Raw genomic sequence first — 20,158 nt, forward strand, 5'->3', positions numbered from 1 at the left:
GCAGTCAGTGCCACATGGACCGAACCCTTCTTGGCCTACCTTAATAGGCGCTAACTCCCTAAGGATCAGAATGAGGCACGCCGCATTGTCCGGCGCTCAAAAGCCTACAAGGTTCACGACAGAGAACTCTACAAGAAAAGCGCTACTGGAGTACTTCAAAGATGTATCTCCGAGGAAGAGGGGCGGCAACTCTTGGCTGAAATTCATGCCGGTCTCGGTCGTCACCACGCTGTGCCTCGGGCCCTTGTAAGCAAGGCCTTCCGTACAGGTTTGTATTGGCCGACGGCCTGAGCAGACGCACAGGACCTTGTCCAACATTGCGTTGGATGCTAGCTTTTCGCTAACCAAAGCCATATTCCACCCATCGCTCTACAAACAATCCCCATCACTTGGCCTTTCGCGGCCTGGGGGCTTGATATGGTCGGACCCCTTAAAGGAGAAGCCATAAGAAAAAAATATTTTTTGGTCATGGTGGATAAATTCACTAAGTGGATAGAGCCAAACTAGTTAAAACGGCCGAAGCCAGACCGGGATAGACTTCATATCCGGTGTTGTGCACCGTTTTGGTGTTCCACACAACATCATCACCGATAACGACTCCAATTTCATAGCCGATGAGGTAAAAACCTGGTGTGTTAATCTGGGTATTAAGCTCGATTACGCCTCCTTCTATCACCCGCAAACAAACGGTCAAGTCGAACGAGCCAATGGTCTTCTTATGAGCGGAATTAAACCAAGACTAGTGCGGTCTTTGAAAGAATTAGACAAGCACTGGGTCGAGGAGCTCGACTCCGTACTCTGGGGGCTGCGGCCCAATCGCACTACCAGATATACACCTTTCTTCTTGGTGTACGGCGCAGAGGCTGTGTTACCCTGCTATTTTATTCATGACTCACCTCAAGTGCGCATGTACGAAGAGAGAGAGGCTGATCTTGATCGGCAGGACAGCTTAGATGCCCTGGAGGAGGAGCGCGATGTCGCAAAAGCCCGTTCCGCATTTTATCAACAACAGGCCAGCAGATATCAAAGCAGAGAAGTACGGGCCAAGACTTATAATGTTGGAGAACTCATACTACGCTTGCCGGAGAAGAAAAAGGACAAACTCCAGCCCAAGTGGGAGGGTCCCTTCATCATTGACAAAGTTCTCACTGGAGGAGCGTACCGCCTGCATGATGCATCAGACAATCGCCTAGAGCCAAACCCATGGAATGCGGCCAAACTCCGAAGATTCTATGCCTAGCGCCAAACTCTTCGTTCATATCCTTCTCCCTTTTGTTTCCATTATATATTTATTTCCTCTCTTTTCACTTTTTCTTTTTAGCCTTAAAGCTCTTGCGTGGCTAAACCGTGCACCTACGACGTACACAAGCTTATTATTATGTACGTCCTTTATACCTGGGGGCTTCTTGTACACAAGCTTATTATTATTATTTTCCGAGCATTAAGCTCATCACATATGTGTCTTTTCCTCGTATGTGCCCTTTTCTTCGCCATTATATGCATCGATATGACTTAAGTTTTGGCCACGCTGGGTTGCCTGGCTCCTGTGCTTATGCCCTACGTTCCCGTTAGTTTGGCTAGGGCATAAAGGGAGCACCTCTGCGATTGTCACTGCCAGGTCATCCGGATGTGTACCTCAGACTGGGTGAAGCCGAAAGCTAGCGTTCTTAAGGGAATATTCGGTCAGCGAACTAAAGATGTTTTTTACTGATTACACTATAAACCCCCAGATGTTACATATACTGCAATTTTTCAATCACAGTTCGGGCATGCACGTTAACGCATGCTCACCCAAGGAAAGGAACCCTTAACAGAACTATTCTCTCTGGAAGATGTTTCTTACAATCACAATGTAATATAACATAGGTAGCCGGATACTTGTCTATTCAAGCAACTATGACCCCTACACCTGGTTTCCATGCATACCCCGGTTTATTTTGCCGCTTAGGTATTCGGAAACACTCCGCACCCTTGGGTCCAGAGTTTGAAGCGAAAAGGTCTGCCATGACAATTGTTTTACAATCCGGCTAGGGACAAATATGTCAAGGAAAGTACATAATCACTTGGACTCAAAAATTTCCTCTTCTATGACATCCAACAGGTTGCCTAGCCTACAATCCTGTTGAGAATATTCTGCGGCTACATTTACCTGGTCATATACCAAACTAACGGGAATTTCTTTTCCATCTGACCCTAAAGGTCCGACCCGGGCCATATGATTCTGATCAAGCTTGGTATACCGTGTTTTCACCATGGCCCAGGCCTCTCGCGCACCTTCCCGGCAGGCCGATATCTTCCATAATCGGAAATGTCGCCGCGATCCCTTAAATAGTTGTACAAGCTCCTCCATACTTACTGGAGGGGAGGCGGATAGCCGTAAGGCCTTGGCAACGCTTCGCATCGCCTGCCGAGCTCGCTCGTGCATTTGCGACAGCTCTTGTAGCAAATCACCCAAAGATCTGGTCATCTCCTCTTCGGAACGGCCAGTCAGCATACCTACAGACGTAACTCTGTCAGTTCCTTTCCTCGTTGAATTACACGAAGGTAAGTTTGAACACATACTAAATATGTTGCCTCGCAGCCTCTTATTTTCCTTCACGGCGTCAGCCAGCTGGGCCCGCACATCTTTTAGTTCTTCGCCCAGCTGTGTGTTGGAATCCCGGAGTTTTTTTTCTCCTCCCTGACCCGTGTTAGTATACGTTCGCCCGTGGCCAGTTGCCTTTTGGTTTCTGGTTCACCCGCTTGTGCGACTTCCGGCGCCTCTCCCGGATGATCTGACGATCCTGCAATAAGATACGCAACTGTGTTAGCATTGCTGGTATATAATTTGGTTTTTATCGATAGAGGGACACATTTGTGACAGCCTGGTTTTTGCCCTCCTTTCTTTTTCTGAGTTTTATTTGGGTTTTGTTTTGAATTTGGAGTTTGAATCACTTTAGTTGGACTTAGACACTTGGGCATCACCTTGACTTTCACCCAGTGACTCATTTCTATCCCTAGCCATCATTTCTTCTCTGGTCTACCTCAAAATAATATTATGAATATTTTTCTTAAATGAAAAATATTCATTTTCCTCTCTAAAACCCTAACCAACAACTTGTGCTTCAAAGCAACCCAATTTTTCTTGCCCACAAAAATCTGACAAAATTCACGAAAATCCTTTGAACCCTAGGGCACCTCCCTAAGCAAAAATATTGCATCACTTTTTGGAATATTTTTGCTACAAAAAATATTTTCTATTCTGGACAGAAATGGTAGTTTCTACAGCAACTACCATTTTACTTGCTCCAATGTTGTTGCATTTTCTTGTGCATCACTACCCTCCTAGATGATTGCTAACCCCCAAAGCACAGCTCCCAACTCCCACCCGTTTGACCACAGTAAGCTCCCAAAGTTACTGTCCAGGAACTTACCATGAAGATTAACTCCAACTTACAACACCTGAGCTCGACTCAAAGTGTTGGCACAACCCTAAACACTAAAGACTACACGCCAGACATGAAAATGGGGCCAGTCATGGCTCTATGCCGAAGTGCACGCGGTGACCACGCGTGTGCATGGTGCCAGCATGCTTGTCGCTGCGCTCTGAGTGCCATCGAGCGCTCTGTTTGGAGCATGCTCGCTTCCCCGCTTGCCTAACCTCGCTAAACCTCGCCACCATCACTGTCTCGACTCCATTAACTCCCTCCTGGCGCTCGCCGACGCCGGAGCTCGCCGCAGCGAGCATGGGCGAGGTCCGGCCAACCCAACAATGCGTTGTGCACTGTGTTCGTTGCCACCCCCTCCTTCCTGTGCTCGTCCCGGCTCGCTCACAGTGCCTGCGTGAGCTACGTCGCCTTCCCCTTCGCTCACTGACGCCGTTCGTTGCCGAGCGCAGTGTCCAGGTATCCTCCAGCGGAGCCCGAACCCCTCACCTCGCTCGGCTATAAATCCGGCCCTCCCCAGCCATCTCGAGCATCACCAGCTCCACTCACACACTCCACAAGCCAGTAGAAAGCCGTAGCACGGCCAGGCAGGCCTCGGGCCGCCGTCCCCGAGCTTGAGCTCGCCGGCGATTCCCTCTGTCCGTACTCACCGCTCCAGCCCCTCCCAAGCTTGGGGGACTCTTCCAGAGCCTCCACCGTGCTTCAGTAGTGCCTTCCGACTCGGTTGGAGCCACTGGGCAGCCCCTCATCGCCGTCGTCCCCAACTCTGGCGACCGCTGCTCTCTGTCGCCGCTGGAGAGGCTCATTCTATCACCGTCCAACCACCCCTAGCTATTCTACGGGTACGGGCAGGTGCGCCTCCCTCTTCTCCTTCAATCCATCCCTCCAGATTGGGCCAAGATGCCCTCCTCGCCGGCGTGTGCTCCGGCGAAGCTCTGTCATGCCCTATTTCCCTCTCCCCCTCCCTCTCACCTAACTAGCGGGACCCGCTATCAGCCACTCCGACCGCGCCTAAAGTGGTACGAGTGAGGCGCCCCGCGGGGTTTACACCTTCGATGTCACCCCCGAGCTCTGTTTATTTAAATTCACTTCAAATATTTCTAGAGAACTTCAAACAGCTATAACTTTTTAACCATAAGTCCAAATGAATTGATTCTTTTTGCATTGTGTTCTGTATAAAAATCTCTAGCGGCACAACAAAGATGAGATTTTAATCTATTGCCTAGATTTTCTGGTGAATTTCAGAGTGTCTCTTTGTGTTTTCTTTTTGTGTTTTTAATTGATTTCAGAAGGTGAAGCTTGTCTTGAGGATCACCAGGAGGAGTGTGAACCTCATCTGCACTAAGGCAAGCCACAAGAACATTTTCATGGTACCATTGCAATATATGTGATTTATTTTCAACTTGAATGAATAATTGAGTTCATGCATTTAAATCACCAAAATAAATAACTATTTTCATTATGTTGAATGCTTGATTATGTTGACATGTTGGTTTACAGTAAGTTAAGTTATCTAAGTTAGTTTAAGTCATTAGAGGTTATCCTAGATTATGAAGAAATAATTTGCTTATGAAAAAGAACTAGTTTGGATCATATTTTCTTGGGTAAGAAAATAATTATGCTAAGATATTGCCATGGTTAGTTTGCTGAATAATCATGACCAGAACAGTGCTATGAGTTTCTTATATGTTTGGTTAGTGCTTGGTATAGTTGACCTGGTCTTGTTCTTCTGATTAGTGATGCACGTTACATGAGTGCATTTGCATGGCATATCATGACACCGATTATTTTTACTTTAAGTTGAACCTGATAATAACTCAACTTGAACATACCGTTGATCGGGTCATGGTGCCACTGAATCGAGTTTTTCCCAGTGCAACCACATTTGCCTTTATGGGAAGGCCTTTATTCGGTCTGTTGTCATGCCTCTGGTCGGTGCCTCCAATGAGGCAAGGTTATGGGCGTGCGGTACCCTGGCCCTGTAAGCAGACATAACCTTGTGTGCCTGTTGTTGTTGTTATGGTACCTTGTCCTCGTTTGGGACCATTTATGTTTTTGCCACAACGGTGGCCGTTGGTGTCTTTGGTAGACACGGGGCCACCCATGACTTAGCACAGTGGGGAGTTAGTCGGAGTGGCCGGGAGAGTGTCATGGCAATGGAGGGGTTCTGTTGGAATGTTGTTGGTTCACCTGAATGGGAGTGTGAGGCCATGGGTTCCTTGGTGTGGGTACAGTGCGCTACCTCTGTAGAGTGTATTTAATCTATCGATAGTCGAGTCCACGGTTATGGACACGCTCGAAAGTAGGTCACACCATGGGTCAACGTTTAAATAATCTTGCACACGAAAATTTATAACATGGCACTGTTGGAAAGAGGATGGTTGGAAAACCATGTTGATGTTGATGACCAAGTTGTTTGTCCGTTTGTGATCCGAGAAAGATCATTGTTTGGTTACGAGGTGACCCGTTTGATGACCATGTTGTTGGTCCGTTTGTGATCCGAGAAAGATCACCGTTTGGTTACGAGGTAACCCATTTGGTTAGCAAGTCCGAAGGACTTTAATGATTAAATTGGTTAATATCATGATATTGTTTGTCATTATGTTTATGCTTGTTGTGAGCTTGCAAGTACATTCAATGTACTGAGCTGGCATGTCATGCCAGATTTCAGGAACGTCTCATTGGAATGGAGTGCTGCCCGAGTCTAGATCGTGTTCACATTGGTGTCCCTGTGCTATGGAGTCCTGCTTCGTCGTCGTTCCGCTGCCGCGTAGTTGTCATGATCGAGGCCCGTTATGTTCATTAAATAATGTACATATTGTTCAGCCGCACTGTGTGTGCCGCTTGGCCTCCTAACTTGTTGTAATATGAACCATGTTCCGCTAACATCAATAAAGTGGTTGTTTTCTGTACCAAGCTGTTGTGTGTTGCCAGAAGACATGGTCTCTCGGCTGGCAATGCAAGGTAAACCGGTTGCTCTGAGCCGGGGTGCCACACATTAGCAGTCGACGCCTTCTTGGATTTCTCCAGTTTGGCTGTCACGGAAGCTAGCTGGGTCCGACACTTTTCCAGCTCTTGAAACAACATGTTGTTCTTCTCCATAAGCACTTGGTTTTACAATGATCCATAAATCAGCTGAATCAACTGCTTCAAGTCTCGGGGGCTACTGGTATATAATGTGAGCTCACCCGCATATCTTCCAAATATTGGTCCGTGGCTCTGCCAAGCCCATCTCGAGCAGCACGGATGTACGCATCACCCGATTTGAAAGCATTGAATGCCTCTGTTGTAAAGCCGGGGTCCCGAAGAGCGGCCCGCCGGCACCGATGATTCATGGCCCTTTCCACTTTAGAGTTTGTAACAGATACATCATCTGGATCCTCTATAGAAGGACAATCCGGCGTCACTCCCGTGTCAGCCTCTGTCCTTAAGGTAGGGTCTGGAATCTGGCTGGTGGTTGCTTGACCGGCAGGATCCCCGAACATAGTCTGGCGAATGTTCTTCCTAATAAGACATAATGGATAGTGTTACACTTCGATGTGACGGCCAAGGAGCGTATTTAAAAAGCCATACCTCTTTGATGAAGGCTTGGCCCTGTTTCCATTTGCCTTCCTCTTCGAGGGCCTGCCCGGTGTAGGCGCCGCTCTCTTGAGAGTCGCCTCGGGCGCAGCATGGCGTGTCGAGCGCCTCCCCTTTGGAACACGAGGCAGTGCGGTGGGTGAGGTGTAACGAGGAAGCTCTTTTAAAAGAGATGTCACCTGGTTACTTATGTGTGTGGCAGGTAGAAGACCGGGATAGTCGGCGGTGATGGCCACTTCCGTGCCGTCATAGCTCGCCTTGTAGAACACCCCATCCTCGAGCTCCACAAATATATCTGGATCCTTTTTGAATCTGAGGTCAAGGTCCCGGTTGTGGCCCTTTGGCTGTGGTGCGGGGCTGTGGAGCCCCTTGGTGATCTTCCACCATTCCTATTACAAATGGACGGATTAATGTCCATGGAAAGTGACTCCGGGAGTAAATTGAGTAAAGTAGTGGGATTAGAACTCACCCGGCTAGGAGGATTGTACATGGAAAATCCATCTTGGTGCTTAATACGAATAAATTCCTCTTTCTCCCCTTTGTATAGTTCGGCCAGTATTTTGGCCAAAGCGGTGGGGGTGTCTGGACCCTTCCGACCGCAGTGGGAGGTGTCATCTTCCCCATTATAGTGCCACATGGGAAGCCTTCAGCATTGGAGTAGCTGAACCCCTCGTACTATGGAAGTCGGCATTACCTCGACTATTGATAATCCGGACTGGGCAAGCATCTTTACCTTGCTCATTAATTGACGGACTTCCGCACTATCTTCCTCCTTGAGGCTCCGAGGGCGCCAGCTGTGGTGTTTCTTCAACGAAATGCTTGAGAATTCGGTAAGACCCATTTGGATTGGGTCGGGAAGGGCGACGTCCTCGATATAGAACCATTCGGAAGGCCATTCTTAGGATGCCTTCTTCGATGTGCCGGACAGGTATCCGGTCCCGGCGATGCACCATACCTCGGCTCCGCCCACTTCAAATATTGATCCCTCTTGGCTGCGAGCGACGAGGCAGAATAGTTTCCTCCATAATTCAAAATGAACCTCACAACCCAGGAATAGCTCACAAAGAGCGACGTAACCCGCGATGTGCAGGATGGAGGCAGGAGTGAAATTGTGCAGTTGGAGGCCATAATACTCCAGAAGCCCTCGGAGGAATGGATGGATTGGAAATCCAACGCCTCTCAGCAAGTAGGGAACGAAGCATACTCGTTCCCCGGGATGGATTGGGGAAATTCTCCGCCTGAGCCCCTCTGTCGAAGGAAGTCAATCCTGCTGGAACGGAGACTAGATCCGCGTGGGGGGATCCCTGTGTCTGCAGCTTCACTAACTGACTATGGGATACAAAACATTTCTCCCAATCGCGTTTTCCGGGGCTGTGGGGACAGGAGAAAGAGCTGGGAACGCTCGCCATGCTGGAATGGTTTCTCCTAGCAAGCTCTGAGGATTCCTCGCTTGGTGTGGAATGGATCTGAGGATCCAAATCTCTTTAAATAGACGCCTTTCTTACATGGTCAGGGTGGTATGTGCAAAAATACCCCGACCTCTCGTATTCGCTCGACACGTGGAAGCTGAAGTCATGAAGGTGTGGAAGCCGATGGGCGCGACATTAAATGGAAAGCCGAATACCACTCTTTAAGTCAGGTACTTTGAAGTAATCAGAGGAGGAACCCGCCTTGCAATGCCGAAGAAAATCTGCGCGCCGAACACATCATCATTGAAAGACTGGTTCGGGGGCTACTGAGGGAGTTCTGAATTTAGGGGTCCTCGGGCGTCCGGCCTATTGACGTGGGCCGGACTGATGGGTTGTGAAGATACAAGACTGAAGACTCTCACCTGTGTCCGTATGGGACTCTCCTTGGCGTGGAAGGCAAGCTTGGCGTCCGGTTATGAATATTCCTTTCTCTGTAATGGACATTGTATAACCCTAGTCCCCTCTGGTGTCTATATAAACTGGAGGGTTTAGTCCGTAGAGGCAATTATAATCACATAGGCTAGAGTTCTAGGGGTTTAGCCATTACGATCTCGTGGTAGATCAACTCTCGTAATACTCATATTCATCAAGATCAATCAAGCAGGAAGTAGGGTATTACCTCCATAGAGAGGGCCCAAACCTGGGTAAACATCGTGTCCCCCGCCTCCTATTCCCATCGACCTTAGATGCACATTTCAGGACCCCCTACCCGAGATCTGCCAGTTTTGACACCGACGGCGGGGGAGGCCCCGCCTGCACGAGCCCAAACTCGTCGAAGATCGGCATGGCAGTAGCAACCTCCTCCCCGTCGACTCGACAGTACAACGGGAGCCAATCCTCCAAAGGATTACTCGGGTCCTTCCCAGTCAAGTAAAGCAACACCTTGCTCAGCTCCTCCTCGGGAAGGGCATCCTGGCGCAGACGAATCTTGTCGTCGGTGCCCCCAAGCTTCCACAGGGGGCGGGAGCGATCTTGGAGCGGCGCTAAGCGCTGCGTCAAGAACTCCTTGATGAACATGGCCCCCGTCAGCTTCTCGCTCTTTAGGTCCTCCTCCATCTTCTTCACCCACGGCTTTAGGGAAGGGTTGGTGATATTTCCAGAGAGACACCCCTTCCCGGAGGAGGGGAGCTCGATCGACAGCTCCAGCGGGCCCTGGGAGCACTTGGCATCCATCAAAACCCACCTCTTCAGGGCATCCTCCACCTTCTTCCTGGCGCGGGAGATCGTGTTACCACCTCGGGCTGCTACGAAGCCGACGCACCCAGCGGGATGCTCGCCGGTCATGTGGAGGAAGAAGAAGTGGCGAAGCATGGCAACAGAGGGCATCACCCCCACAAACGTCTCGCAATAGAAGGAAAAAATAGACAAGAAGAGGATGGAGTTGGGATAAATGTGGAGCGTGTGGAGGCCATAATGGTGAAGAACGGCATAGAAGAAGCGGGAGAATGGGGGCACTAGCCCTGAGTAGACGCTGTGCAAGAAGAAAGGGAAGAAGGTACTGTTCGCAGGCTCCGGCGCAGCAGCGGCAACCCGGAGCGCCGTCCCCTTCCACTCATTGTCCTCACTCGCCGTCAGGAGGAGCGCGGTCTGGAGCTTCTCCCCGGCCACGGAGAGCACAAACAGCACTGACTCGTCCCAAGCGGAGCCGACAGCCGAGGCTGAGGTTGTGGTCTTCTCAGCAGCCATCGGGTGAAAGATTGGAGGGGAAAATCAGCAGATCTGGTGAGTTCTTCCGATGCTGGGAGAAGGGGATATGGAGCAAGGCGAAGAAGAGGCAATGACAGCCTGGCAGCAGATGGCACCCCCTTTTGTCAGACGGAAACAGTTGCCGAGGCAACATGGGGAAGTGGAGTCGCCCACGTCCCATCAATCGCCACGTGTCATCAAGGCCGCAGGCGGTTAGGGCCCGCGGTGCTCCGCACTTTCCCTTTGGCTTCTCCTGGAAGCCAAGTCAGCGTGCCTTGGGCCCGGGGGCTACTGTCGGCGTTCTGGATATGGGGGTATCTAGCCCTGCCTGCGTGCGGCCCACCGCATGGCTCCATCAACGGCCTGGTACGGCCCAGCTTCAGCATCAACAGCTCAAGACCCTCGCGAGGGGCCAAGCCTCGCCAGGCGGACGACGCCAAGACCCCCGAGGGTATCGGCCTCTTTAGGCTGGCTTTCGAGGGGCGGAGAGTTCTATGCAAGGTATACGTCACGAGGCTCAGCTGACGTGAGCAATGACGACCAAGGCTAGGCAAGCGCCAGGCGGGCGCCAACGGGCGCAGAGCACAGGTTTTCCCTTTGGTGTAAGGTAGGCAAGCCACAGGCGCAGAGTCCCGAGGAATCAGCCAAAGGTTTCCATTCTGGTGCAACAAGACCAAGACCGCCAGGACGGCAGGACGGAGGTCATCGCCAAGCCCACCGCAGCATCACGACCAGAGGCTTTTCGTAGGGGAAGACTACTTTTGTCAGGATAAGCTGTACTACCTGTCCCCTTTCAAATCCGACCGTTGTGGGATCCCTTCCCGCGAACATTTGGGAAGAGGACCAAGGCCACTATAAATAGGACTTAGCCACCACCATAGAGGGGGATCGGATCCATTCTCACTCGACCACCTCACCAGCTCTCTTGAGCTCAAGAACACCGCACCTCCTGAGGACAGTTCATCCACTGTACTAGTTCATCCTCAGCCCTCCGAGGCATTCCACCAAAAACACTGGAGTAGGGTATTACACCATAAGGTGGCGCGAACCAGGATAAACCGCCGTGTCTCTTTGTCTCTTCGAGCTGGTCGCGCTAGGCTTAGGAGGATCGCGAGTAGGCAGGCTGGGTAGGTTGAGATCTCCGCACGCACCCCAGAGTTTGAACCTCTCAAGGGTTTGTGGAACCCGTAATCCAACAAAGGTTTCCATATCGATGCAACAAGACCAAGACCAGTAGGACAGTAGGATAGAGGTCATCGCGGAGCCCACAACAATGTCACCACCAGCGCCTTTGGCAGATCAAGACTACTTTTGTCAGGATAGCTTGTACTAGTTGTCCCCCTTCAAATTTGGTTGTTGTGGGATCCCTTCCCGCCTAACATTTGGGAAGAGGACCAAGGCCACTATAAATAGGACCTAGCCACCACCGTAGCAGGGGGAGATGACCGATTCCACCCTGACCACCTCACCAGCTCATCGGGCCCAAGAACACCTCACCTCCTGAGGTTGTTCATCCACTGTACTAGTTCATCCATGGCCCCTCGAGGAAATCCACCACACACTGGAGTAGGTATTACACCGCAAGGTGGCCTGAACCAGTATAAACCCCTGTGTCTCTTGTTCTTTGAGTTTGTCAAGCTAGACCGTGGGATCGTTGAGCGTGCGAGCTAGGGAGAGAGTGTTCTTCGTGCGCACCCCAGAGTTGGAACCTCACAAGGGTTTGCCGGAACCCGAAATCCGAGAGTATGAATATGTGACGGTAAAGCTTTGTAATGCCCCAGCCCTAAAGTGAGAGATGGTTGTGCACGAGGAGGGCGAGATCATGCAGGCGGAACAGGACCCGATGATGGAGGTCTCTATGGTCTCGATGGACCTCACCTTGCTCCACTACCCCTTGTGCCTCTATCCCTTGAAGCCTCAAGTGTATGAGGTTCGGATACACCTCGTCCATTCGGCTGATCGAGAAAGGTGCAGGTTTCTTGATTGATGTGCTATTTGATTGATTTGTGCAGTGCAAGGGAGGGCACCTGGCCTGCGTGGACTACCGCGTCGAGCGCCCCAGGAACCAGTGACAGTACCAGAAGTGCGAGCGCGGCGGTGGCTTCGACGTGCAGAACACGGTGGTGGACGCCATCCTCTCCTCGGTGAGGGTGGAGTGCCTGCATGAAGGATGTGGGCTCTATGTCACTTACACAATCTAACCGATCACCAAAGCGTGTGTCCGCTCGCGCCCTGCAAATACCCCGGGCCCGTCTGCGGCTACGAAGGCCCACTGTCGGTGCTCTCCCACCACATCAGCACCATGCATCCCATGCCTGTGCACAAGATCCAGTACGGCAAGGTGCTCTAGCTGCAAGTGCCATTGTCGGAGCCATGGATCCTGCTTTTTGCGGAGGAGGACGGCCGCATGTTTTTCTTGGTCGGCCGCGTGCTCAACATCGACGCGCCTATCGCCGTGTCGTTCCTCTGCATTAGAGCGGGGTCGTTACCACTGCCGCACTACGTGGCCAAGCTATGGGCAAACGGCCCGCCGGGGGAGCCCAAAGGTAGGACCGACGCCGTCAAGGTGGAAATGGAGGTGACAAGCAGCAAGGATCCCGGCAACGTCGTCGTGCAAGAGCTTACCCTCTTCACACTTCTGCCCAAGCTGCTGGCCGGGGCTAAGATGGTGTCCCTCCACATTTAGATTGACAAGCTCACATCCTAAATGATTCTACAGTGCCTTCTGTTTATCTTAGTAATATGCTAATATAGGGGTTAGCTCGGTCTACTTTAGCTTAAGAGATGGTGGGTTTTGGTGGCGATGCAGCAATTACTTCGACATCAGATCAACAGTTAAAATAATTTCCAACAGTCGAACGGATATTTTGTGTCTATTGGATATAAAGATCCTTTGGGTAATAGGTATAACAGCTAATAAGAAGTATAACAGCTTATATGATTGTTTGTTGAGGAAGTGTTGCATACTTGTGCATTATTACTACCACACTATATTTTGAGCTTATATGCCTATAAATTTTGAGTTTGCATCTCATCACATTCCAAATTACTACTATCATGCTATATTTAATTGCAAACCTGTTCACACCGATCACAAACTAAATGGTTTCCCACTTAGGAGCGTATTAGTACTCGGTTATAAATACTACTATGCCAAGACGACTGCACATTCCTCCTCAACTCCTCATCCACAAAAACAAACAAGTCATTCAACATCCTTCCCTTGCGTCTGCCATGGCCAGCGTGAGTTCTGGGTCGAGCGATTACCACCAGGAAGAGGCGAGCATGGAAGCGGAAGCACGAGAGATGTCCCGCCTCGCCGCGAAAGCAGCCGACATGTCCCACAGCGCGGAAGTAGCAGCACAGAGGTCCTGCCGCGCCACCGAAGCAGCACGGAGGTCCCGCTGGGCGGTCGATGCAGCAGACTGGTCCGGCTGCACCGTGGAAGCAGCAGAGATGTCCCGCCGCGCCGCTAATGCAGCAGAGATGTCCCGCCGCGCCACGACATTCTGGGAAAATGTCTCGCGGGCAGGTGACGACTCTTACAGGCGCATGCATGCGATCGTCCATAGCCAGATGGATCAGATCTCTAGCTGGGCGAGGTTGTAGGACGACATGAAAGAACCATTTGAATAGGCTACCAGCGTCATCCGGCAACTAAGGGAGGGCAATGAGAGGCTCCAGGCCGAGCGCAACCTGTTGAGGGCGAAGATCGTCCGAAGTGCAGAGCAGCAGGAGGAGACCAGTGCCTTGTTGAAGAGGACCAGCATCATCATCATGAAACTTATGAACGAGAATGACATGCTCTTCATCAAGCGCCAAAGGCTGGTGGAGGAATCCGTTCATGCTCTCAAGCAGCGTCTTGAGGACACGAAAGAGTTCATTGCCGCTCGCCGCGGAGACTAGTTCCCGCGCCCTGCAGCAACACATCTAGAAAGTAGAGATCAGCGAGCCAGATCATTGTCTTCCTTCTTCTTTTGCGCTTGTGTATTTCGGGTGTATCTGCATGTAGCTTTTTGAATTATATTCCTAATTATGTAAGACAATTATTATCCACTGCCGTCGTCCTTATATATTCATCAGTCTTGCTATAAGTCGTAGTAGATGCAATATAGGTCCGTCGGATCTTACATCAAGATCCGTGCAAAATTTTCTTTTCTGATTTTCTTTTTTCTCTCTTAAATCTTTGTCGAGTGAGACATAGCCATGCCATTAAACCGAGGCTCGGGCACCATTAATGGAGACCTTGGGAGAGAGGTGGATGACGGATGGAGGTCAAAGGGCTCTCCTCCCAATAAGCACGCGCAGGGTCTAATCGCATGCCACCCGTACTCAAATAGCTACCCTACATGGCGCCTCCTAGCTAATAAAAAAAAGGGACACGTGGCAGCACATAAATGGTAAATAGAACACCCACGGTTTCAATAATATTTGTGTTTCCGATTGTAACATGACAGCACTTGTTCCAAAATGACTTTGTTGATTTTTAATGTGTGTGCCTTCGCAAATCAGACAGCAAAATTACCACAACATGTTGGTGCCATGTCATGACACCAAGCTAAGTTTCATGATTTTCATGCGTGTTTTGGATTTATAGAATTAAAAAAACCAAGTTTCTCAATGTTTCCAGCCGAGCCACAACGCCCAGATGTTTGAATTTCATTCCCATTTCTTGCATGGGACCTAGATATTTACCCTAAGACACACATGTGATTTTTCAACCAACTTTGGTGCACTAGAGCATGTGCTTGTATTTCAAATTTGAATTATGCACACAAAGGTGACACGTTCCCTCTTAGAACCACAAGCCTTCTTGAGAGGAGCTCCGGTTTGCAAGAAGCTTATACCAAAACTTGTTCCTATTCAGCCAATTTTTTTACCACAACATGGTAGTACCATGACATGACACCATGCCAAGTTTCATGATTTTCAGGCGTGTTTTGGATTTACAAGAATTTTAAAACCAAGTTTCTCAATGTTCTCGGCCAAGCCACGATGCCCAGATGTTTAAATATCATTCCCAGTTCTTGCATGGGACCTAGAAATTCACCCGAGGACACACATGTGATTTTTCAACCAACTTTGGTGCACGGGAGCATGTGCTTGTAGTTCAAATTTTAATTATGCACATTAAATGACCAGAAACTCAATTAATGTATAAAAAAGGCCAAATGAACCCGGAATAATTCCAAAATTTAATAGGGCACTCATGTAGTTCTATGTTGCCTCTGTAAAGAAACTCAAGGGGGTCAGCGTATATCCTTTCGCACTCAAAGGTGACATGTTCCCTCACAGAACCATGAGCCTTCTTGAGAGAAGCTCCAGCTTGCAAGAAGCTTATACCAAAACTTGTTCCAAATCAGCCCAATTTTGTACCACAGCATGTTAGTGCCATGACATGACACCATGCCAAGTTTCATGATTTCCAGGCGAGTTTTGGATTTACATGAATTTAAAAACCAAGTTTCTCGATGTTCTCGGCCAAGTCACGACGCCCGGATATTTGAATTTCATTCCCATTTCTTGCATGGGACCTAGAAATTCACCCAAGGACACACATGTGATTTTTCAACCAACTTTGGTGCACCGGAGCATGTGCTTGCAGTTCAAATTTGAATTATGCACATTAAATGTCCAGAAACTCAATTAATGCATAAAAAAGGCCAAATGAACCCGGAATAATTCTAAAATTTAACAGGGCACTCTATTAGTTCTATGTTGCCTCTGTAAATAAAATCAGGGGGGAGGCAGCATATATCGTTTTGCACCCAAAGGTGACACGTTCCCTCTCAGAACCACGAGGCTTGTTGAGAGAATCTCCGGTTTTGCAAGAAGCTTATACCAAAACTTGTCCCAATTCAGCCAAAGATTATACATATGAAAACAGGGTTTAGATTATCCCGAACATCTCGCTACCTTGACCAATGTACTCTAATTTGAATTCAACATAAAATGGAAACAAATATTTGAATTGGAGATCGTATGGTACATGTAGTTCATAGTGAAATTGAAATATGATTACTGCTATATGCATGTTTTTTGTTATCAAGATAATATTTAAATGATTGGATAACTTGACAACAATCGTATTGAAATAAGGAAAATTCATTCAAAATTAGCCCATATGGTAGACGACAATATATATGTTCATAGGGTGGAGTAAAATGATCATATATGATGGAAGACCAAAATGTAGGACTACATCCATTATAAACCGCAAGGTCACGTAATGATATATTCAAATTCAACATAACACGGATTCAAAAATTGAAATTCGAGATCCTGGCATTTGTAATCATATAAAAAGGGACATGACTCTTTCTTTTGGTGGGAATTGATTTGTTGTTCGTTTTCGTTGAGGGAAGTGCGAATCGATTTGGTACTGTACAGGGTAATCTTGTTTTCCCGATTCTTTTTACATTTTTCTTGTAGTTTTTTCAATGACATTTATAGCAATATAGTAAAAGGGGACATGACTCGCTTGTGTCTTATATGAATTGTTTTTTTCATGTTAAGTTTGTTCTACGAACAAGGAATTTGCACCTTGTTATCCCAAAATTTTCAAGCTCGAGTATCTTTTGTCTCATCTGCTTTGAAACTCCCGCCTCTTCAACCCGCACCGCGCCTTGTTATCCCAAAATTTCGATGCGCGCGAAAACTCCTTGCTCATCCGAAATCGGTCCCGCAACCCAGACACATGAAATCCCCCTTCAACCCCTCAGCCGGAAATGCCGGCTCGATGTCGCGGTGTCAAAATTAGTGGGGGTACGCTGGTAACTTACCCTACATTTAGGACAAGTGCGTCCCTAAGCCATGGCTCCCCCTACCTTCCCCTTCATCCCCCCATTCGTACACTAAGGCCGCCAAAACCCGCGAAACCCCAGCTCCTCCGTCGGCCTCCAGACCGCCGCCCAGCCAGAGACTCTTCCCCGACGACGTTGACCACCGCAACAGCTCACCGTCCCTCATCCACTGTGCCGGATGAGGATCCGTCGTCGATCTCGTCATCCCGCCGGATTAGCCGCCCCGTCCTCCACCTCCAAGGAGCTGCCCTGATGTTTGCCTCATCTATCGTGCCACCTCCATCCCCACAACACCGTCTTGACTTGCCCCACCGGAACCGCAACACCCTCACCAATTCCTCCGACGAAGTCGAGGCCAACTCAGTGCCACCAACGAGGTTCTGCACTCACTGTTGCGTTTTATCTTTTATTCGATCTCATGGGACTGCCGGTGCTCGATACCGAGCAGCCATGGTGGGTCTCCATCAACGGTGCCGTCGCCGGCCACTTCATCCGCGGTGTCTCTCCCCCATGTCGTTGCTTCCTCGGCGGCGAGTTCCACACTGGCACTTTCTGCTCCGACTCTCGCTTGCGCTGCTGCTACTGCTGCTCCAGCTCTCGCTCGCGCTGCGTCTCTGTTCTTGCTATCGGTCGTGCTATTGCACTGCTCTTGCTTTCGTTCGTACTGCTGCTTTGCTCTGCTATTGTTGTCGGTCGCGCTGCTACTCCGCTCTTGCTCTCGTCCGTGCTGCTACTCTGCTCTTGCTCTCGCTTGCACTGCTGCTGCTGCTGCATGACCTTCGGCAGCTATAGGAGTTGCTGCTTTAGCACTCGCTCGCGATGCTACTGCACGACTTGTTCTCTGCTAGTGCATTCCCTGCTCGAGCGTCTGCTGATTTAGATCACTGCTTCTCTGCTACTGGTGCTCGAACGCCCTAAACATCTATTGCAATGCTCTGCTACTAGTTCAATCAGTTTCGACAGTAAAATTCAATTTCGATTGTAAAGTTCCGTTTCTTCAGTTAAATTCAGAGTGAACAGTATTTACAGCATTTGTCGAAGTGGTCGTGGCGCGGCTGATGCGTTTTACATCTAGCACTTTTTGGTGATGTATTTTACATCATCTATTGCAGATGATATTGGAGTCCCACTTCAGATTAACGTTGTCTGTCTTGTCCTGCTTCAGCCTCACCGTCGTACACCTCATCAGAGCTGCTCCAACAACGGAACCGTCCATCACAGCGGAGTAGTACCCTCGGCGTTGTTTCCAGAGGCATCAGATCTTCTTCCCCGCCTCCGACAGTCACACTCACACCAGCATTACCATCCTCCATGTCCAACCCAATGATGTTGAGGTCGACAAGGCTATGCCAAAGAGGTTGTACACTCGTTGCATCACTTTGTTACTTTGCATCCATATCGATCCCTCAGGGATCCTTTGCTATGGAACTACTATGGTACTACTATTCGTGCATTTGGTTAGAAGGATGGGAGCAAAGCGAAACTGGAGGATTTTTTCCTTTGGTGTCTCTTTCAAAGAAAAACGTAGGAATTTTAATATCCACTTGGCCGTCCTTTTCAAATTAATATGCATGAAGAACATAACTAATTGCATTATTGGCATAATAAGATTCTTATTTTTTTTCATTTTCACATGGTTTGACTTTAATTTGACCATGTTTCTCCATTCCTGTGTTCTTCCAATTCATGTGAACCAAACACCCAAGTTTACAGAAATCCAATGTTTCCAAATGCTCTGTTTTGCACGTGCATTCCTATCCTATTCCTGTGTTTTTCCTGTCCCTGCGTTTATAGAATCCTCCAATTCTAAGGAGCCCTTATAGATTTACTTCATTTTCAGATAGGCATCAAAGAAAACTCTGTGTGTTATGTCCTGCTCCTGCTGTGCCATCATCCACCCCACCTGAGGTGCACCATCGACAGAAGCATTCACTGCAGCAGACATTCCCCCTGCAGACTTTCTTTCGCCGCCTCAGATCATCTCCCCCATTGCCGGCAGCCACGCCAACTGCATTACCATCATCGACTGAGCAGATGAACATGAGGACTACACAGTTCCGGAAGAGAGGTCGCAATATTTCGTGTTTGCTTACGTTATACATCGGTTATTATTACCTGCTACTTTATCGTTCAAACTTGAGTTTTAAAATGCCTATGGGTCTCATATCGAGGCAGCAACGAATATTATCTGTCTACTATCTCATTCATCTGGGGTCTTCAATGTGGTTCATGTTGGGTGGGCAACAAATAGTAGATGATCCATTGTCTATCTTTTTAAACTGAAACTATAAACAACCTGCTATCATTAGTTTTGGATCTATCCACTTGTTTGCTACCATCAATCTTGATTTCTACAGGCACCCCTTAGGCCTTACAAAATCTAACTAATTTTTTTATTATGCATGTCAGTTATTGTACACAATCATACTGAACATGTAGAGAAAAAGAGAAGACCGTTGCATGGGAATATAATGTCATGCAGACGCCACTCCATGGTGGGCGAAGTTGCCCCCTCCCTCCATTCCAGATTGTATTCCATAGGAAGATAACTGTTCGGATGGGGATTCAGAGGGAGCCGACCACTCCTATTTACCACCTGAAGTGTTTGCTCTAACCTGGCATGTTGATGTTGGTCATATCATGCATATGGCGCCTCGCATTGCTTACAATATACATTTTATATGTCATCAGCTTAGTTTAGATTTGCTTTGTGTGAATGCCACCTGTTTGGTTTCTATATCATACTCCCACCATTCCTAAATATTTGTCTTTTTATAGATTTCAACAAGTGACTACATATGGAGCAAAATGAGTGAATCTACACTCTAAAATATGTCTATATACATCCGTATGTGGTAGTCCATTTGAAATCTCTAAAAAGACAAATATTTAGGAACGGAGGGAGTATATGGGAATTATGCAATGCCATCTTCTGTAGACAGCATCATATACGTGAACCATGCAATGCCATCCTGTTTAGCCAGTCATCATATATGTGAATTGTATCGTGCCATATTTTTTTTCATAATGTATTCCATTTGTCAACAATGTTTATACATTCATCTACTCTTCCTGTGCATCAGCCATTTGAGTCGTTCATGGGAAATCTGGAGTGAAAACAAGGTCTTCTGAGCAGTCAGTGCTACCTGTCGATGCAGATTTCTTGCTGGTTACAAATAGCTCCTCAGAGGAGGAT

This window comes from Triticum dicoccoides, chromosome 6B (genome assembly GCF_002162155.2).
Source record: "Triticum dicoccoides isolate Atlit2015 ecotype Zavitan chromosome 6B, WEW_v2.0, whole genome shotgun sequence".
In the NCBI taxonomy this organism is placed as follows: Eukaryota; Viridiplantae; Streptophyta; class Magnoliopsida; order Poales; family Poaceae; genus Triticum; species Triticum dicoccoides.